Source organism: Pelodiscus sinensis, chromosome 15, assembly GCF_052426305.1.
Source record: "Pelodiscus sinensis isolate ZL-2025 chromosome 15, ASM5242630v1, whole genome shotgun sequence".
Lineage (NCBI taxonomy): Eukaryota > Metazoa > Chordata > Testudines > Trionychidae > Pelodiscus > Pelodiscus sinensis.
The window spans coordinates 30,640,027-30,661,827 of NC_143066.1; the positions used below are offsets into that span (position 1 = coordinate 30,640,027).

The 21,801-nt window shown below is 49.4% G+C and overlaps 1 long non-coding RNA gene across 2 annotated transcripts in view; it reads left to right on the plus strand.

The window, feature by feature from the left end:
* Positions 1–6,964: 6,964 nt before the first annotated feature.
* The window catches only part of LOC149523557 (uncharacterized), a 79,791-nt gene continuing 64,954 nt past the window's right edge, over positions 6,965–21,801 (plus strand). Inside the window, exons 1-2 of one of the 2 annotated variants that reach the window (XR_012896180.2) lie at positions 6,965–8,730; positions 15,077–15,147. This is a non-coding gene — a long non-coding RNA (uncharacterized LOC149523557). The remainder of the gene's footprint in view (positions 8,731–15,076; positions 15,148–21,801) is intronic. The other variant, XR_012896183.2, reaches the window with a different exon arrangement.

The window sequence follows — 21,801 nt, forward strand, 5'->3', positions numbered from 1 at the left end:
GTTTGAGGGACCCTGCTGCAAGGAGTGAGGGTTGCTTGCCATGCCAGAGGGGCATGGGCTGTTCCCAAAGGAAATCAGTGCTTTTAGAAATACTCTAGTGTCTCGCTGAATCTTTAATCACGGCCACTTACAAAGACTGGCCATCCAGTGCTCTGGGTAAGCGGGTGAACATTCTTTTGGCTACAGTGTTTAACCCTTGCACAGACCTTTAGGTGGTTTCAGTAATTTACCTGTTGCTCAGCTCCTCAGATTCCTGGTCTCATGATCTTAACTTATTTCTTACCTGTGTTCTTTTTCCTTCTGGGTTATCCGAAGCATGGATCTCTCCTTCCGTCTCCTTTGGCTCTCTCCTGCCTCCCTTGCATCTTGTCTCCTCCTGTTGCTGCCTCCCAGATGTTCTGCTTTTTCCTGTCCTCCCCTCCCTTCTGTTAGATGTGCCCCGGTTCCAGTTCTTGATGAATACTCAGCCACTGTCATACACTCATTCCCGGCAAGTGACAGGTTAAATCCTCGTGGCCACACTAGCAACGGAGAGTCTGATTCTGATCCTGCCTGTGTAGTTACACCTGTGGAAGACCAGAATCAGGTCCTCAGAGTGTTTCCCAGCCCTCTGTTGTACTGGTGTGTTTGAGAGTGAACCGAAAAGGAAGGGTTAAATGGAAGCTTCTATTTCCAAGCTTTAAAAAAATAAAGTCTGACTTCATTCCTTGTTAATTTTTTCAATCACCAGCAAATTGCCATGAAGTTGAAAGATGCTCATAGTCTCATCTCGCTTAATGAGTAGTAATAGGGGTTTCTTGTTGATTCCCAGCTCCTTAATTTCTGGAGGGCAAGGTGGTTAGTCAGTCAAACCTGCTTTTTAAAAGTGCACGCTGGCTGTTTTCATCTGTTGTCTTGGCAGTTATTTTCTTACCCTGGTGAATGTACTGGGTGTGTAATATTTGTGGATATGAGAGACGGGTAACATAATGCAGACTTAGTGCCAAACATACCATAGATATGTGTTGTACAATTCCCTCCTACTCCCTCCCCCCAGTACCATGTGGGCAAAAGTCCACTAGCGTCTCAGCTAAGATCGTCAGAGGCACAGTGCTTGGTACTGATAGCAGAAATGAGCTGATAGGCATTTGCTGTTGAGACTGTCTTCGTTAGTGTGGTCTCCCATCCGGGGCTGGCCTCATTAGTGCCGAGTCATGTCCGGGGCCGTCTTCGTTAGTGCAGTATCATGTCTGAGGGCAGAGGACTGGTTTCGCAGTTGGCTGCGAGCTCATGAAACTATTGCAAACCCCCTGGTGCTGGTGTTCAATGAGACTCCCAAACGCCGCCCTCTCCGAGCCAAGCAGTATTTCCCCAGAGAGGAAGGAGAGAGGTTCTCTCCTGCACCACACCCTCTGTGTCCCATTCTGGCAGCGTACAAAGGCTGTAAAAGCAACGCAGCTGGCCAGAGGAGATTTTCCTTCCCCACGCTGTCTCTCCACCCCTCCCTCAAGTCAGTGGAGTCTCTCTAGTGCTAAGAAGACTGAGTGCTGCTCCAGGTTATGCAGCAATGTTTGGAAGGCTGCTGCAAATTAAGAGTAGCATGTAGCTCTCCACTCTATGCCAGGGGCCTCATTAGCCCTCACAGCAGCCCAGAATCAGGAAGACACGAGGGTGGCATAGAGACCCCTTTGCCTTGCCAACCCGGACTGTTTATTTTGTGCTGTGCCTGCTGGAGAAAGAATCCCCCCCCCCCCTCCCCCTCCCCCTCCATAAGTCTAGGACATGGCTGTGGTTGGTTCCATTCTACAATGTGAAAGCTCCTGGTGGATTGGAAAAACCCAGTAGCAGGATTGCCATCCCATGTGGGACTGAGGGTGAGTGTATGTTGGTGATTCCCATCTCACAGTCATGCCAGCGCACATCCAGCTAGCGCGATAGTTGCAGTAGGAGGGGGAGCTGTGGCGCAGTTAGCCACGCTGAGTACCCACTCATGGGGTTCAGGCTGGTTCTACTCAGTGCACCTCGCCAGTGCTGCTGTGGCTGCTACTCTTAGCATGCTAGCTCCCTGTGGACTAGGGTGAGAATAACGGGAGGGGCTGGAATCACACTTTGAGCATCTCAGGCCTGTGAGGTGCAGAGCACGGTGCTCTGCACCTCACGGACCTGATACCAATGGGAGCTGAAGGCGTTCGGGACCTTATAGGGTAGAGCAACAAAACTTGAAATTTGACCTTTCACTTGCCAGGAAATGGTCTCCAGTTTCAAAATATCCATTTATTGTTGCTGTCCCCCTGCCTCCCTTCCCCCCACTTCTGCTGCTGAGAATTTGTGGTTAAAAAGGAAAAGATTATATGGACAGCACGAAGAATCTTGGGGTACCACAACTCTCTTCCCAGAGCTGAGATATGGACTCTCCTGCTTTGTGTGGGTCTGGGTTTAAGCCACACACTTCTTGGATTGGTTTGATGTTCCAAATGGGGGTGAGGGGAGTACAACCGGGCATGTGAATTTCAGCTCCATTGGAAATCCAGGAAAGCGGTGCCTGGCAAATAGAAAAAGACCAGTGGGTAGGGGAAGAAATCTTTCTGAGCACCTGTAATGATGCTATAACCAGCAGTGGAACTAAAACCTTGGTAGACAGCAATGCCTAAGACAGATGTAATGTCAGTGCTAATTTCCTGTGGGACATTGGGCACCTGCAAGCTGACAGGACTAAGCATGTGTGAGTAGGTCAAGCATGCTGATGGGGAGGGTGTGGCAAAGAGGGTAACTGCCCTGGTGCCCAGTGATTCAAATATATCTGGGGCTCCTGACTGCTGCTTCGGCTACCACAGCAGCTGGAGCTCCAGATCCTTTAAATTGCTACCAGAGCACAGCATGGCATGCTGCAGACAGCACTGAGGGCCGCTGCCCCAGCCTCACCCCTTCTATCCAAAGCCCTGCCCCTTCCGAAAGTCCGGAGCTGGCCTCCGCTCCCACATCTTGCCCCAGGGTCCAGAAAGTCTGTTGGCTCAGCTAGAGTAGATGCGTGAACATACAGAGATTTTATGAGGAGCAGTCTGACTGAAGAATTCCAAATGTCTGTAAATGAGACTACACATGGTGTCAGTTTAGAATCCTAGAACTAGAACGAACCTCGGAAGGTGATCAAGTCCTCACCCCTGCATTCACGGCAGGATCAGCATCCTGTAGCCCATCCTGACAGGTGTTTGTCTAACCTGCTCTTAAAAATCTCAATGGGTGTTTCAGCTGATGTGTTCAATGCAACCATTTTGTAAATGCAATTGCTCCATGAGGTGCCGTGTGCACTGTTGCAGCGTAACGGACATAATCTAATCCCGCTGTCCTTACGCACACAGCACTCCCAATGAAATCACTGGAAGGTCTAGGTAAGGACCGTAGGGCTAAACCCATGTTTGCAAAGTTGTAGAGGCATTTGCTTCACGGGGTGTATCTGTGTAATTCCAAGCTCTACTCAGCCTCTAAGGACTTGAAGTGTCTGTTGTGTGTATGATATCTGTATCTCAGTTGGTAGCTGTTTTAATCATTTAAGATTACCCTACTGTTTAGCTAGGGGGAACAAGGCAGAATAGCAATCCTTATTAGGGTTGTAAATATCCATTTAAAAAGTTACCTGGCTAAATGATGTAATTGTAATAGTGTAACCAGTTAACTGTGTGTCTGGGGTCCAGCCAGTCCACCGTGGCTGGGGCTGCTCCAGCTGGATGGGGTCCTGTCATACCACAGGTTGGGGGTTGCTGCGGATGGCCAGGGTCCTGCTGGCTGGGCCACAATGGGTGGGTGAACTGCTCTTCCCTCCCCTGGTCCTCCAGTTAATCTGTTACCAGATAAGCATGCTGGGAAGGCTAATGTTTACCGGGTAATCAGTTAACCTTTTAGATCCCTAATTGTGATAGCAGTGGGCTAATGTGGGGCAGATCTGCCAACAAATATGAGACTGTGGAACAGAAGGGTGTGTCAGGGCCTTTACATTCCTAATGGTGGTGTCCGGAATGAGCATCACCAGGAGATGGATACCAGCTCTGACAACGTAGAGAAGAAAAGGCCAGGGGGAGAGGAAGTTCTTCTTGCCTAAGCAGAACCTTTGACCCAGTTAGCAACAATGTCTATTGTCCTGTCGATATCTCATGCTGCGGAGTTACAAGATGAAGCCGGGGAGGTGGCTGTGTGCAGGAACTAGAAAGTGATGGTGTGACTGGGTTGAAAGGCTTCTCTGCATTCTTTTCTCTAGGACAGTGGTTCCCAACCATTGGTTTGCACACCCATCTGCCAGGCTGTGGCACATTGCCAGGCCACGCCCCCAGCTTTTATTTAATCCTGCCCACTCGGTTCCCAGGGAATTCCCTTCCTACCCACTTCCCCATGCAGTAGTAGGGTAAGTGGGGTGGCTGGCAGCCAGGTGTGATGCAGCTGGAGCCGGGACTGCAGTGAGGCTGTCCCTACTGGGGCAACATCACCGTGGTCCCGTTTCCAGCTCCGGTGGCTGCTATGTGGCTGCATGGAGAGCAGTTGTCTCGGCTGGTAGAGCCAAGCACTGGGTGAAGGGCAGCTTCCCTGGCTGGTAGGGCTAAGTGCTGTGTGAGAGGTGGGTGTTCTGGCCGGTGGGGCCAAACACCATGTGGAGAGTTGGCTTTCAAGGATGATGGGGTAGGAGGTTTTCTTCCAGCAGTGGCACTGGTGAAGTGCGAGGAGGCTGTGATCTCAGTGGGTAGGAGATTTGTGCACACCACTCCCCTCTGCGGCCATGTCTGTACCAGGCTGCCATTATCACTGACAATGCGCGGGCGTTATTAGAAATCAGAGGTCGAATCCGTGATTGCACTAAGGCTCTCTTATTCTGCTCCGGCAGCATATAGGAGTTCAGTATGAGTAGAAACCATCTTCTGTGCAGGGAAGGCTACTTGGCTGGCCTGAAGGCTCCCTGCCCTCTGCCTCCCTCTCCCTTGTCCCGTACAGGGGTAGCTCAGATTTGCATTGCACTACGGCCAGTAGGAAGCAGAGCATAAATTAAAGCCACCACAAAGCTCTACATATGAGAATTCAATGGTGGTTTAAAGCTTCGTTAACTTCCCACCTTCTGCCTCCCATTCCTGCAGGAACAGAGTAGCTGAGAAGTGAGTCCCTGGTTTCCTTGGTAGGAGCTGACGCCCTCCCCTCCTCCATACCTACTTGATCTCAGAGGGGTAGCTGTGTTAGTCTGTAACTTTAAAAAAAGCAAGTAGTCCTGTAGCACCTTCTTCATCTGAAGAAGTGGGTTTTGCCCACAAAAGCTCAAGACGCTAGATGTATATATTTTTTGTAAGTCTCTAAGGTGCTACTCGTTTTTTTAATACCTATTTGGTGTTAGGTCCTTCTCAACACGTAAAAACCTCGGTTCCCTCATCGTATCCTCAGGCACTTTAAGTGGGGTAGCCTCCTTTGCTGCAATGCGTATCAGAGTGACCTTATATCGCATCAGCCCTAGGACTCTGCTCACCCTGGATGTACCCTGGGAACCCTTCAAAAAGCTAAGGGAAGTGCCTGTTCTAAAAGGACCCTTTGGTTAATCCCTTCTTGGAGAGAAGGGGACTCTGACTTTCTTAGTCTTTGCTTTTGTAGCAGGTTCCTTTCCTTACTCTGTGATGTAGATGTAGTAAGTGGTCTCAAAGGGGCAGCCGTGTTAGTCTGTAGTCTTTAAAAACGAGTGGTCCTGTGGCACCTTATTTTTGTTAGTTTCTAAGATGCACAGGACTACTTGTTGTCTTTAAATGTAAGTGGGACATTCATAGCAGCAGGATCACACAAGTGTCAAGGCTGCCATGTGATTTAGGCAGTGAGGGAAATGTTAGATCTGGTGCCCTGCCCTTAAAAAAGCCACCAGAGAGAGAATTCTTTGTGTGGGAAGCCATTCTGGTTGGGGGGCAGGGAGAAAATTCCACTGAGGCTGTCAGCAGGTTCTGGCAGAGTGTCCTTTGAAAACATGCCATTTCCTATAGCAATGGAATTCAGAGCTTCCTCCTAAATAAAACCTCCTTAAAATTCGGCTGCAGTAGGAAGGCCCTACTCCCTGGTGCCCAGAGAGCTCAGTCCTCCCGAATGCAGAGGAACTGCTAAACTTGAAATGGCTTGGGAGTTCTATATGCCCAAGCTGCTGTCCTGCAGCTAAGGCTTATGAGTGTGACTACTCCCCAGCAAGTGGTTGCCGACGCAAGTCAGCAGAAGAGAAGCTGGCTTTGTGCAGTTGGAGGTTTGTTTTCTACAAGATACATCCTGTTTTCCTTTGCCTTGGGGCCACGATTCGTTCCTTTGTGAACAACAGTCCTGGTGGGTAGCGGTAAGTGGAGACTGGGACGGGCTAGTGCGCTGCGGCTCCGGAACGCCCCAGAAAAAACTACTGTATCGCTATGCAGAGAACAGTGAGCTCTTTTCTGCCACCCCATCCGCCTGAGCAGAGAGCTGCACCCTTGCTGCAGAATTCTACAGGCTGGTTCCAAAAAGCCTCGAGAGAGGAGACTGCTCGTCAGATCTCTGGGTTTCAGAGTAATGTCTGTAGAACCTTGTTGGGTCCATCCCTGTGGAAGAGTCTGATAGAATTTCCTGAGGGGCGGGAGATGAGTGAGTGGGTACTCGAGGGCTCTGCTGCTCCTCTATCCATCTCTGACCCTGTTCATTCCGCTCTCGCTATAGGCTCTCGCCAGCCATCTTCCTTATTGATGCACAAGGGGAGCTTCCCGTCTGAGAACAGGGAGCTCACCCAAGGCTTACTGGTCCGGGTACAACAGCGATATTTTAGTGGTCTGCAGAAGCTGCTGGTGCAAACACAGCTGTGTACAGGAATTCCTAACAGAGACCTGTGATTTGCTCAGCAGTAGGCCTCAAGGGGTATGTGTACACTGCCTCCCACCCTGGGTTCTCAGGCTCACACGAGTGCACTAGAAACAGCTGTGTAAATGTTCCTGCTCCGACTTGCAAGGTGGGGGGGGGGGGGGGAGCTGGAATATCCTAGTGCTGTCTACACTGCTCTCTAGTGTCCTAGCATGAGTGTGGATCCAGGCTGGGAAACTCAGTTGCTGTGAGTGTAGACACATTCTTCCTGCCTCACTGTTCATCAATGTGAAATCATCACTGTGCCGAGTCCTAGATACCCTCTATGCCCCATCGCAGTGGTGGTAGTGTCCTGGTCCCAGCCCTTGAGCTCCGGGGGAATTTGAAGAGCATAGCATCTCACAGGACAGAGCTGTCTGGGAAGGACATGGGGTTAGCTGTGAAAGCACAGGGTAGGCAGTTAGAATGGCTTGTTCATATACCCAGCTCAGCTGTTCCCGTGCTGTAGTCCTTAAGCAAGTCACTCAACTGTGTGGTGCTACTTCCCCATCTGTAAAAGGGAGGGAAATAATGCCTCCCTGAGATGAGGAGGGAGTGATTCATTTATTTGTAGAGCTCTTTGCCTGGGAGGTGAAGTAGCAGTGTGTGTATTAATCTGCCCCTTCTTTGTGTTGGTGCAAGGGATAGTGAAACATGGTTGGTCTTATGTAAAAGTGCAGCAGCACCACTCAGTGCAGACTTGGTTGGTCAAAGGGTGAGCTTGGAGGATGTTCACGAGAAAGTCTAACACAGTGGTGGGCAATCTGTGGCCCACAGGTTGTATGCGTCCTATTGGGGTTCTATGTGTGGTCTGCAAGACATTTTGTTTTTCATTGCCCACACGCGGGGTTGCCAGATTCCACTGGGTTTTATCTGTGTAGTTTCTTTTCCTACCAGTGTTACTAACGTGCAGGGGCGGATATAGGGCAGGGCGAACGGGGCGGCCGCCCCGGGCCCCGCGCTTCAGAAAGCCCCGCGCATGCGCCGTGGTAAAGGGGGGCCCCGCGGAATTATGCTGCCCGGGGCCCCGCAGAACGGTCATCTGCCCCTGCTAACGTGACACACCCGTAAAGCAAGGGCTCGTGAAGTGAGGTGTGTGCTGATTGCACACAACCAGAGCCTTGGGCGGATACAACATTTGTATCCACATTTGCATCTGTATCCTCAAAAATGAACCGTGGCTATCCGCATCTGCGGGTGTGGATATCCACAGATAGAAAGCGGATATCCACAGATTTGCTGGGCTCTACGCACAATGTTGACTGTAAGAGCCGTGCACTTCCTCTGCATCCAATCAAATTGCTACTATGGTTCAATTGGCACCCCTTGCAAATTCTAGGCAAAAGGGCAGTGAGCAAAACTACCCTATCCCACGAGCCCATCTTGGTTATGACAATCTTGCAGCCCGCTGAGATCAAGGAGGGCCACTCACATGGCCCACTTGCTAGACTAGGTTGCCCATTGCTGTGCTAATGGGTCTCGGGTGCAGAAGAGCCTGCCACACAGAGCTCTCAAGTACTGGTACTGTTTCCCAGAAAACATATGGAGGTCAGAGTTTTATTTAGCACACCACATCTGGGATGGCTTCTAAGCTGCCCCAGATGTTTAATCAGTCCCGCTTGGGAAAGGCAGGGAAAAGCTGAATAACTTTGCCTTTCCCCCAGTGCTGTAGGGAGAGGCAGGAGGAGAAGCGTGCTGCAGACATTACTGGCCACTTAAAGGAGCCATTGCTTTTTGTCTTTAATATGTCCATGTTTTAAAACAGACCCATACCACTAAAATGATCAGATCCATGCAGAATCCTGGTGCCAGCATGTAATGTCTTTTTACCCTATGTCAGACTGGAATGCTTGACCGACTACAAGGACGTTTGCTCCAGAGTCGCAAGTCAGTGGCTTGTCTTGTCTTTTTACTCACCAAGCAGATGGATAACATACAGCCTCGGAGAGCTGCTCTTGCAGCAAAGACGTTCCAAGTGTTCATATTTATTTCCCTGGGTTGCAGGAATTTAAAATGGATGGAAGAAAACGAGATTGGAAAAATAATCTTGTTTTGTTTGGACCCAGGACAGTTCTCTGTGGAAAAATGGGAGGGATAAGGAAGAGATTGTAAAACAGATGTGTCAAAAGCAGGCCTGCAGCCAACTGGGTGTTCAGATGGGAGTGGAACAGGGCTGGGGTTGAGTGTTTCCAAAATATAAGAAAAACAGGAAGGTGGGGAGGAAGAAAATCAAGAGAACTGTTAAAAGCAGGGTTCCAGCTAGATGGATAAATGCCGAGGGCTTGTCCTCATGCTCAGGGATGTGGTGGTGCAGCTTGCACAGCTGTAGTGCTTAGTAAAGACACTACCTGTTGCAACAGCAGAGCTTCTCCTGTCAGTGTAGGTCCTCCACCTGCTGGAGAGGAAGTAGCTGTGTTGAGGGGGGAAGCCCTTCCCTTGACATAGTCCTATCTATGGGGGGGGGGGGAGTAGATATAACTCTGTTGTGTGGGTTTTCCACTCCCCTGAGCATCATAGTTTTACTGGCATAAGTACATAGTGTAACCCAGGCCTTAGATGTGCAAGAGGGAACGTTAAGGAAGCATGTGGTATCTTGAATAACATCCAAGCTTGTGCTTTTTAAGAGCAGGGATCCCAGAGCAGACAATAAGGAAATAGCCCGGAGAATTAATTTGATCTGGGTTGGAGCTGACCAAAATAGGCTGCACAAAAGCTGAGGAACTGGTGATAGGATCACAGGGGCAGCCAGCAGTTGAAATGGCTATTGTTTTAGCAGAGGTGCTGGCAGGGGCTTTCAGAATTTGGACATGGAAACCAGCCCTGCGAAAAGCAATTTATTCTGCCATCAGTTGAGGGTGTTTTTCACCCACGTTTGGATCATAAGGTTCCCTGAGACCTCAGCTTCTCCTCCAACCTGACCATGCAATCAACTCAGTGTTTGTAGCACTGGTCTGCCTGTGTAACAATTGCTGTGAAGTCCTAGCCAATCTCAAAACTCTCTGCAAGTTCCAAATCCATGCAGGGGATGGGCTTCAAAGGCTGAGCTTGTTTAACCCACCACCTTTGATGGGAAAGAAAATAGTACTGAAAAAATTAAAAGGTAAAATCAGGCAGCTTCTAGTGAGCTATGTGCTCCCCGGGGAGCTTTGTTAAAAGCAGTGTATTTTAAGGAAGGTCAGAGCACTGGGTGATTAGAGCTAGGTGAGATGATCTGGATTCTATTATGTGCTCTGCCACTGACCTGCTGTGTGACCTTGGGTTTGTCATGTAACCTTTGTCTGCCTGGTCCATTTTTCTTTGGGGTAGACTGATCTCTAGAAAAAACCACAAACATTCTGGATGTGTCCTGGTTAACTTTTACAAAGAACATAAAAACCTTGAGTTAATTACCAATCGATTAACTCAAGGAGTGTATGCATCTCCTGTATCAGTGGTGGGCAACCTGCAGCCCATGGAGTTTTATGTCTGGCCCACAGGACATTTTGCTTACCGTTGCCCATGCGCGGGGCTGCCAGATTCTGCTGGTTTCTGTCCAAGTAGTGTTTTTCCTACCGGTATTACAAATCTGACACACATGTAAAGCAAGGGCACGTGAAGTGAGGTACTTGCTGATTGTGCACAATGGTGACAGAGAGCCGTGCGCTCCCTCTGCAGCCAAAATGCTACTATGATTTAATTGGTACTCCCTGCAAATGTTAAGTGCACAAGCACAGTTAGCAAATCTATTCTGTTCTGGGAGGCTGTCTTGGTTGTGACAACTTTGCAGCCCACTGAGATGGTGTCAGCCAACGGTCAGGGCAGTGAGTCCCTTATGACCGGCTGAAGTTCTTTTAAATTGTGCTGGTATAGATGATTGGAGCTCAAATGGGGTGGGCTACTATACCCCTCTTTATACCCCTTGGGTCATGTAGGCTTCTTCCTGGTCTCAAGTGGCCAATTAGGAAAAATGGCTTTGAATGCCAAGTTTCCCACGCAGGGTGCAAAGCATAATTTACACCTGGGAAAATGCAGACAATGGGCACCTCTGATATGTGATGGGCAAAGATTCCTCTCCTGGGACAGTGCAGGCGTGTCAACTACTGGTACTAGCCATCAGGGCGACGGGAGGCCCCGGGTCGTCAGCTAGCCCATTTACTGTCTGGTTTCTGTTTATGGTAGAGTCAGGGACAGGCAGCACACTTGCGTTCCCAGGGCATCAAAGGCTGACTGCCTTTCTCTTGCTCTCTGGGGGAGGGAAACAAGATGGGGTTCGTGTCTGGCTACAGATGGACGAGCCATTCCTGCAACCCATTCACTGTCCTAGGTTGCCCATTCCTGTCCTATGTGTTTGTCAGGTACCTCCCACAATGGGGCCTCAATCTTGATTGGGCCTTAAAACACTAGTATAAGACAATTGTATAATAACTGATCCAGGTGTGTGTGTTTGTGTTCCCCGTGGTTATCGTATATTACAGTTTCCAACATAAACGTTAGAGACTGGCTTAGTTAATCTTAGACCGGTGTGTCTTGCTTTGACACTAGCACAAGTCTTTTTGTTGTGATTTGAAAGTCACCATCTGTATATGTATTTTTTTGTCTTGTGCACATGTGCATGTATGCCTACATACACACAAGATAACCGAGTTGGCACTTGAGCCCATGGTAGCGAGCATGTCAGGATGGCCTGACCAGATACAGTGGAACTTCCAATAGGGTGAAATTCATGCCTGTGCAAAAGACAAACACAATTTAGGCTTGTGAATCGCTCAGAAAAGGCCCAGCTTTTACACAAGCCTTGGTTTAACTTCCGCATAGGAGTTAATTTCACCAGGCCTTCAAAGCCTTTCATTCCCACACCCAAAATAACTTCACTGTACGCAGCAGGAGCTCAGAAGTAAGGTTGCAATTAGTATGTTGCTGTGCACTGACAAATGAGGACTTTCCGTCTTCTTTTCTACTAAAAGAGTTTCACTTTCTCCATGTCCTCTCTAAACAAGTCGCCTCATATATAAAAATAGTCATGTCCCGGAAACGTTCAGATTCTGTAACCATAAGCTGCAGGCTGTTATTGCAACGCATGTGGGAGAATCAGAACTGTATTTACAAGTGGGTGTGGACATTTCTCCAGCCATGGCCCTCCGCCTGGCTGTGATTTTTCTGATTGAAATGGAGCCAGCATTAGCAGCCAAACATTAAACCAAATACATCATAGGTGGCTGCACAACCCCCCGCCATAAGGTTTTTCTTTCAGGGACTTAGGTACTGAGGCATGACCTTTTTGAGCCAGCAGATTTAAATATTGTAGCCTGTCCCTGGCTCAAAATGCTAAAGCTGAAATCATATTGGAGCCAGATCTCAATCTCTCCTCTTCTCCATAAAACTCCCAAAGACGTGTGTTTCTCTTCTTGCACCCTTTTTTGTGTTGCCTCCAACTTGCATCAGGTTGTAATAGCCATCACTGTCATATGTAGCTGAACAAAAAAAAAGTGTATATTTTAGAAATGTCCATCTGTCTGTCTGTTCAAGAACTCCCCCTAAATGGTAAGAGCTCGGACCACCAAATTTGGTATGCAGCATCATCTATCCTAACTTGAAGCAAGGTCAGGGTTTGGTTGTGCCAGGAAAATGGGAAGTACCAGGAATGGGAATGTTTTCCATAACATGGAAAGGGAGGGGGCAGAGATAGGAGGGAAGTGATACTGAAAGTTGCCACTGGGGGAGGCAGCCGCACCACCAAGGGAGTGGCCAACAGAGCTGGGGCTTCACCATCTTGCCTGTCACCAGGCCAGGTAAGTAGCCCTCCTGCCCTTCACCACAGCAATGGAGGGTGGAGGGGAAGGCCCATACGAGCTGGGGGAGGGTTAGGGGAGGCAGAAGGCCCCTGGCATCCCAGGGGAAGGGGTGAGGGAAAGCCCTGCCAGGAGGGACCCCCCCCCTACCCTGAGCCCCTTAGCAGGGATGCATCATGGATTAGAAATGTATCATATGATGCAGGCCTCTCCACATTGCATCACCAAACCATTGCTAACCACGTTGAACGGCACCCCCCCTTGCAGCACACCAGTTTCTATTGTGTAGAAGTGACGTTAGTATCTGAGAGAGTGAATTTGTATGAAGATGTTGCTGAACTTCATCTTGAAGTCGAGCAACTTCCAAATGGTGTCCCTATCTCTATTTATCATATTTCTAAGGGTTTTCTTCCTCTTGGAATAGGGCCACCAAGTTTGCATACAATTCTGAACTTTTGGAAAGTTTGCCTTTTGTATCTATCCTGGGTTTTAATTAAGGATGTAAAATCCCAGTTACAAAGTTAACCAGTTAAACGTGTTTAACCAGCTAACCATGATCCCATGGTGGGAGGCTGCTCCAGCTATTTTCATTGACAAAAAAACTTCCAGCTCCACGAGGGATTTTAGTCTTTTCCCCTCCTTGTGTTATCAACAAGCATGCCATGTGGACACCTCTGGGCATTTTGTTGCTAATTCTGGCCTCCAAGAAACGGGCCTCAATTCCCAATCAACCCCTCTGGTCAGCAGTTTGAACTCTGCTGCCCTGCAGTCGGGTGAATGGCTACCTGCTGTGCCTTGCAAGCCCCACAAAATTTAAATCCCTTTTCCTGCTTCCTGAGCATCTAGAACCCGCCCAACCACCCCATGCTCGCTCAGCGTGCGCAGATCTCATGATTTCTTCCCAGATGCCCATGCCTCGCCGTCACAACAAACGCTCTCCCGCTTGGACCGCTGTGGAGCTGTTGGATCTGATCAGTGTCTGGAGAGAGGTGTCTGTTCACTCCTAGCTGCGAGTGACCCACGGGAACTGGGACATGTATGGGCACGTTTCTTGATCTTGGCGTGAAAAGGGGTATAAACAGGACATGCTGCAGTGCAGAGCAAAGATTTAAAAGACTTGTCTCAGTTCATCATCTCAGTTCATCACATCACCATGATGTGAACAGGCGCTTCACTGAAGACATGCTGTTTCTTTAAGGGGCTGGATGCTTTCCTTGGCGGTGACCCACCCCTCCACTGCCAAGAGCTATGTGGCTACTTCAGAGGGCAAGGAGGCTGTACCCAGAGGACCTCACCCAGAGGATGAAATTGTAGACGAGGAGGTTGAGGAAGATGAGGACCAAGGGCTCCCCCCGAGGTCACCGATTGTGTCTGGCAGCCAGGAACTGTTCTCCACTGCTGACAGACACAGCCGGTGTGAGGAGCCGCTTTCCTGGGACCAGGAAGCAGGGGATGAGACGCAGGGTAGGTGGCTGTGGCTTGAGGAGTGCAAGGCGGAGGGCTCGGAGGGGTGGGAGGCTGGTGGTGTTTCTGTGAGCGGCACACGTCCGTGTGTAGCTAATCCATGTGGCCAAGCTGGATGTTGATGCTCGCCGTGATCTCAATGGAACCCCGCAGCAAAGCCATCGAAACTTTTTCAGGGATGCTTGTGAATTTCCTGCCATAGAGTCCCTGGTGGTGCCGCTTTGTCCCTCCCCCATTCAGGACACGAGCTCGCGTTATTCATCAATCACTTGTGCAGAAACCAAAGTGGAACGTAGGTGGGCTGCACGTGGGAGCAAGGTGAAAGCCACAAGCCTGGAGACATTATACCCTGGTTTCCTTGTTTCTCAGGAGTGGTGGGTGATGGTAGGACTAGGGGAGGCAAGCCAGGGGTAGCAGGCGGGGGGACACATGGGGGTGGGAGGGGAGCGCACAGCCCAGCAGGCAGGACCAGGATATGCATGTGGAGGGGTGCATAGATACTCCCATCCTCCTCCAGAGCCCTGCCAGAGCGGAGTGCTTGCTGGCCCACTCGGAGGATTTAAAGGATGCACTGGCCCTAAGGTAAATTGAGTTTAAGACCCCTGGCTTAGTAGCTAAATCATGGCTCGTAAAATCTGTATCCAGGATTCAGCTCCTAGCATTGCCACTTAGTGACCTTAGTCAAATCAGCCCTTGCAGGGTCAGGCCCACGGTGCTGTTTTGGTGGAGAGTCATTCACTCCTATTGTTTTAAATGCAAGAAATGGGTTAGATGCAAATGACTGGTGTAGAATTTTCACATGCACCAGTTTTGTTTCCTCTGGTAATAACTGCTACCCTGCACCTTTTATCCCTTACTACATAGAACTTCAGAAAACACCGGGCAAGGGGCTAAATAGAAGTGCAGTGAGTAACTCTGACTTTTCTGACTGTGTGTAACCTTTCTTCCTTAATGTCACAGTGAGGTGATTCGTTTGAATTATGTTTTTCATGGGCACAAAGAAATAAAAGAATGAAACTCGCTTTACCCTGGGCTAAGGATTGAGAACAAGTCAACACGTGGGGATCTTGAGGTGAGTCTGTAGAATTCATCCCTGGGATGTGAGCCCTTTAGCAGCTTTTACTCAGTTATCTGTCCTGTCGATTGTTGCTTTGAGAGAGACATAGAAGGAGGCAACCTTCCTAACAGTAACACATTTTCCTTATCGTTGTGAAGAACACACTTAGCAGAAACTTGAAAAAACATGTCAAGTAGCCTCTCTGAAATATACAGACACACATTCTCTGTTCTCCTTTGTTCTCGGCCGCTGGCAATATGGAAAATACCAGCCATCAATGGGTTAACTAGCAGCCAGGTGACTTTTAAAGGCTCTATTCCCCTGAATAACATTTCTCATCCTCGTTTGGGTGATGGTCCCTGTATCTAGAGCGAGACCTTGTAACATGCTAAGTAAAAAAAAAAAAAATTGAGAGGAAACTTGTCATCTTCCTGTATTATTTAACTAGCGGTTCATGACTAATAAACTTCACATTGGTGCTAGTGTGTTGGAATCACACTCCTCTTCCCTTTTCTGAGAATACAGAGCATAAGGATGACAGCTGTCTTTCAGCTGCCAGGACGTAGGATTAGGAAAGTAGGAACCCTGGGTTCTGTTCCTAGCTCTGCCTGTGGCTTGCACTCTAACCTTCAGCAAAGTTGCTGGCTTAACCTCTTGTTGCTTCAGTTTCCTAAACTGTAAAAGCCCTTGGAGATCTCAGATGGAAAGTGCTGCGCTGCAGTGTGAACTCAGATACGAAGCTGATGAGTCTCTTGGAAATACTCATGAGCACAATCTGTCCTGCACAACGGAGTCAGAAAGACTGGATTACATTAATGCCATGTACCCTGGACCACTTAATATTATGTATGAGCTGGTGAAGTTGAGAGTGAAGGTGTAGAAGGGGACTGTGTTGGACAGAGAAGTAGGAGAAAAATTACCTGAAGGAGCCTACATGTAAATTCACAGGAACCCAAAGTCTCTGCAAATGTGAATTATGAAAATGTTCCAAGTCCCCCCTCTTTTCCTTTAACGTGCCTCCTTGAATAATCAGGGCCAGCTGACTGGTTCTACACTTTAGGTAGACACCCAATATGACTTGCTTCATGAGGCACAAATGCACACCCCTCTGCTCTGAAAACTCACCAGAGTTGTGGTCCAGGCCCTGCAGACAGACTTACAGAAGCAGCTGTCCATCCACACAGACAGAGGGAGGAAACTGAAGTTCCAACAGGAATAATTTAGAGATAGTTCTGTGGCTGCTGTGTTGTACAGGAGGTCAAACTAGATCAGTGTTTCTCAACTAGTGGTACGAATATACTCGAGAGAAGTCTGGGGTGTATGTCAACACAGCTGAAATTTGGAGAAAACTGAATTTTTGTTTTAAGTTTTACACCGTTTTATTATGTTTGTACTTTTTACACTGAAAAATTTCATCACCCACCTGGCTACGATTAAGTTATTTAAACAAATGTGTTTCAATGGTAGAAAAAAATGTTGTGTGTCTGAAAACTGTAGGTACTGGGGGTACTTATAATGTATTTTTTTAAGGGGCACTGTATTAAAAAAATAGTGGTAGAGATGTAGCCGTGTTAGTCTGGGGTAGCTGAAGCAAAATGCAGGACAATGTAGCACTTTAAAGACTAACAATGGTTGTGACTGTTTTCTTCCATTATTTGATCTGAGGAAGTGGGTCTGGCCCACGAAAGCTCATCATCTAATAAACCATCTTGTTAGTCTTTAAAGTGCTACATTGTCCTGCATTTTGTATTAAAAAAAGATTGAGAAACACTGAACTAGATGACTGCAATGGTCTTTTTCTGGCCTCTGAACCTTTGAGCACTCTCCATACCACTATCTATCACAGCGAATAAGCTATCACAGCGAACAAGCTAGCCCAAGAGCACTGCACCTGGAGGAGTTACAGCAGGAAACGTGCCCAGAGAAGTTTTGTAGCCACATCTCTGCTCTCCACCACTGTCCATGATGTGGACCAGCAGAGGGCAGGATTGTCTCAGAAACATAGCAAGCCAGAGCGATCCCCATCCTCACCCCCCTTCTGGTTTCTGCTCTGCCTGGCTGCTGTCACTCACTTTCCTGTGCCAGGCTGATTGTTCTCTGCTGAGCTGCCTGTTCTGTTTGCCTGTATTTCTCTGAGTGGGCTGATGTTTGGCAGTAAGCAAACTGGAGGGCTGAGGACATTGTGAGATTTAATGTATGATGCATTTCAGGCCAGTCCCTAATCCAGGTGCGTGTCACTGCTGTCCACAGGTGGTGGGTATTAGAGGCAGGGGGAGGCTAAGCCTCCCCAAAAAGCCAGATGTAGCCCTATTCCTGGTCCCCCTCCTGCTTCTGGCTCTTCCATGGTTGGCTGCCTGGACTCCTCTCACCCTAAGGCAAGGGCCGTGCTGCCTGACACTGTGGGTCTAGGAAGGCTATGGCCATACTGCCTGGGCCCCCAGTACTGGAAAGGCTGGGACTGTAATGCCCGGTGCTTTGGGGTGGGAAGGTTAGGGCTGCACTGCATGAACTCCCTGGATTGAGGGGTGCTAACCTAGGGCAGAGGGTGCAAGAGGCTGGGGTTCTGGTGGGTGCAGAAGGGACATGGCCTCTGGTGGAAGTGGCAGGGTTGGGGAGCTCCCCAAGCTACTGGTTCACCCTCCACCCATGGTGCTGTCTGCAGCTCTTAGCGTGCATGCTTGCTTTAGGGTCACCTCAGCACCGGCCAACTTGGTATCGATTCACTTTCTCTGGATGGGCAAGCAAGGGAGTCTATAAACTGGTCGTATTTTGGTCAGTGGCTCGTAGGGCTGCAATGCCAGTCAAGTTTGGTCCGTCTGCCCCTCTCTCCAGCTGGACAAGTGCCCAGGCCAAATGAGGTTGGAACCTGGCAGAGTCTATTCCTATACATCGAGCACTCGATGACTGATGGTAAGAGGGAGGGGAGACTCCATAGCCAATGTAGACCTGGGGTCAGCACAGATGGGAAAAAGGTCCCTACTAGGAGGGCAAGGAGTGGAATTTGCCTCATTTAAGAAATATCTGAATTGGCCCCACTGTTCCCCATGCTCTGAGCTTCCCAGGACTTAGCCCAAGTGTAAAAGAAGCAAAAGAATGCAGCTGTGCCCAGTGCCAAGTGTGTTCTTTAAAGGAGCTGCCCTTGCCAACCCCAGGGGCTTCTTTGCTTCACAGCCAGTAGGAAATCCAGCATTGCAGACACCTTCGGCTCAGTGCCCACCATGGTTCCTCTTCAGACAAAGTCGTCCTGTTACCTGCTACATGCATCCATTGCTCTCGGGTCTCTTCTTGGGGGTGAGGGTTGGATACCTGCCCGGGAGGAAGTGGCAAGTCTGTTGTCCTGATCCGTATGTGGGATGAGGTTTATCAGATTCCACTGATCCCTCTGGAGCCAAGGATTCTTACCCAGAGGTGGCTCGGAGCTAGACTACACCCAGGCACAATGGGCACTGTTAAGCATTTGGATTAGAATTTGGAGAGGTCCATTTGACTGGAGACAGGTGGTCTGGCTGGGATTCTATGATCACAGGGCTGGGCAAAATATGGTCCAAGGGGTGGATCTGGCCTGCAAAGCCACTGGATCCAGCCCATGGACCACCCTGCCAGGACCCTCAGGCATACAGCTGCTGTGGATTTAAAGCTCAGTCCAGTGTCTCTCTGCTCTGGAGAGAGGGGGAGGCTTTGTGTGATCTCCCCACCCCCAGCCCACTCCTCAGCTCCTATTGGCCAGAAAGAACCAGACAATAGGAATTGACCCCAGCCAATTTCTCAGCTCCTATTGACTGGAAACAACCAGCCAATAGGAGCTGAGATTGGCCTGGGGGAGGGGGGCAGCTAAGCCTTTTCCCCCTTCCAGGAGCTGAGAGTCATGTGGAGGGAATAGCCTGCAGATCTAAGTGATCTGGGACTGCAACAGGCAGGGAGCCCAACTTGCCTTGGGGTGCTGGCCAGGAGCTGTTTCAGTAAGTGCCTCCCAGCCAGAGCCTGCCTCTGGCACGCCTGCCCCTCCCCCACCCAACTTCCTCCCCCAGGTAACCATCCAAACCCTCTACCCCAGGTCACAACTCCCTCCTAGGACCCCCTCCCCCAGGCCAGAATCCTCTCCTGCACCCAAACACCCTCCCAGACCCTTCACTCCCCCATCCCTGACCCAGGTCACAACTAGGGTTGCCCGGTATCTGGTTTTGAACCGGACAGTCCAGTATTTGAGCTTTCTGTTTGGGAAACAAATTGAGAAAATATAAATGTCCGGTATTTTCTAAATAAGATGGAATGTAGATTGTGATGTAATGTTAAGTGTGTCCAGTATTTTTGTTGAAACCATCTGGCAACCCTCGTCACAACCCCCTCCTTCACCCAAACTCCCTCTCAGACCTCACACCATCTCCTGCCCCCCAGTCCCTTGCCCCTTCTGTTCCTAGCCTCCATCCTAGACCCCATACTCCCTCCGCAGAAAAGTGCGGCCCTTGACCACTTTCCAAAATCTTGGAATGCCCCCCTCCACTAAAAATGATTGTCCATCCCTGTAGTAACATAAGAATGCCCAGCGATGGACACAGGCCCTGTGCTAGTGCTGGAATTTTGTAGGGAGTAAAGAGGGCTAATGCTGTTGTAGGAGGCTACACTGATATTTCCTCATAATGATTGTTTGTGACAACATGGGTGACTTTGTGCGGGTCATTAGAAAAGCAGAAGGATGAAGCTTTTCAAAGCCATTCTAAGAACCTGGGCACTCGGTTCCTGCTATTTATATTGGCAATTGCATCTCCAAAGCCCACCCTAAAATACAGGTCTCTCCTCATCTCTGCTAGTGGTTTCATCCAAGACAGCCAGTGAGGTTTCAGTAGTGGGCAGGAGTGCCTTTCGCGCTCCAAACAACACGAGGGAGGTTCAGGTGCCTTAATGGGATGCAACTGGGAGGTCTCCAGAAAACACTCCTGCTATACAGAGCTCTACTTTTCCCATTTCTGCATTACAGATCTTTCCAGGTGAAGATGGCTTTGCCTGCCCTGTGGCTACACAGCCCTGTGCTAGGTCTCTGTGCATGTTTGGTGCAGTGCAAAGTGCCCACTGGCCTAGATCTCGCACTCACTGGCAGTGGATAGATGGAAAAAGACAGCTCATTTCCTTGCTTGTAGTGCAGTCAGTGCACCTACTGGCTCCTCGCCAAGAGATATGAGGAATAACTAAACTTCTGTGCCTGTCTTTGGTTTCCGGTGGGTGTGGGGTGCTGCTCTCCTTGAGTTTCACAGGGTTTGAATTGAGGACAAGAACCATGCTGGGTCGGGGAAATATTCAAAGTGATTCACCACTTTCACCTGTAATTGACTGTGCAGCCAGGCATGACCGAGATAATCTGGGAGCTGGGGCCTCAGGGAAGAGACCGCCCTCCGCACACGTGGGGGGGGGGGGAGGAAGGGGGAATTCCAAGTAGTGCTGTATTGGCCAGTGTGGCTCCTTTGTGAAATTATTCACTGTGTCCTCTTCTTTCTCCTCCTCCCTCCAGCAGGGACAGAGGGACTTCAGGCTCTAAGGGTCCTTTGCTTTGTTTTCCTTTAATGTAACTACCCTGATAGCAGTCTGGTCTGGAGGAATGTGTGCAGGGCGCCCTAGCTACAGGCCTGGGTCTACCATGGACTCAGTCAGGCCTTTTTGAGTCTCAGCATACCCTCCGGTGAACCAGGGCTTGCACAACCCACGGTAGTCATCTCAGGCAGGGTTGGGTGGCTTCCACTCATACAGCATGGCTGGAAGGACAAAGCTGTGGGGAGTACGTGATTCCTGAACAGAGCATGAGGATAATTTGCCCCAATCACCTGTCCTTGAGGATATGTATGTAAGCCACCATCCTTCCGGTCCAATTCCCTCCCCACTTGCACTATTAACACTTCTTATCACTGCTTGCCAACAGCGGGGCAGCCCCGTGTCCTACAGTTACCTCTAGGGATAGTACCAGTTGGATAGCCTTATCCTGGTGAATACAGTAGGTGGCAATGGGAGTCAGGAGGCCTGGCCATTGTCCACTGTGCCACCAATCTTGGACAAGCTTACCTAGCTGGTGTGTGCCTCAGTTTTCCCATCTGTAAAATGGCAATAAAGTGCTCCGAGGCTTCCAATAAAAGGGCTTTGCATCTGCAAAGAATCGTTATTGTGGTGGACGAACTGTGGGCATGTGGTATGCTCAGAGTTAAAGAAAACAGCTTGCAAGAAGACAATTCCATTGGTTTGTTCCAGTTTTCTCCAGCCAGGCTATGAGGGGAAATGCTTTACGTAAGCCAGAAGTGATTGAGGATGTATGAAAAGTTGAAACTGCCAGATCCACCAATCATCATGAGGGGCTGAGTCCTGCGGAATGAGAAACTGGCATATGCAGGGAAGGAAATAACTGGCCAAAAGCTGAGTAGATGGGAGTGTTTCACTTCTTGCTATTTGGGTAACAGGCTAACCCCTACCCATTCCAGGCAAAGGCAGCCCGTGCTTAACCAGTCCACAACCCCGCAGCTGCACCTCCTCTTGCCTAAAAATCAGGCCCCACCGATTTCAAAATGGGCAACATTTCCATTAATTTGAATGGGACCAGGATTTGCTCTGGAAGTGCAAGTCTGTGAAAGATTGGAGGATGGAGGGAAGTGTTTAGGGTGCTGCAAATGAGACCACAGAGACAGTGTGTTT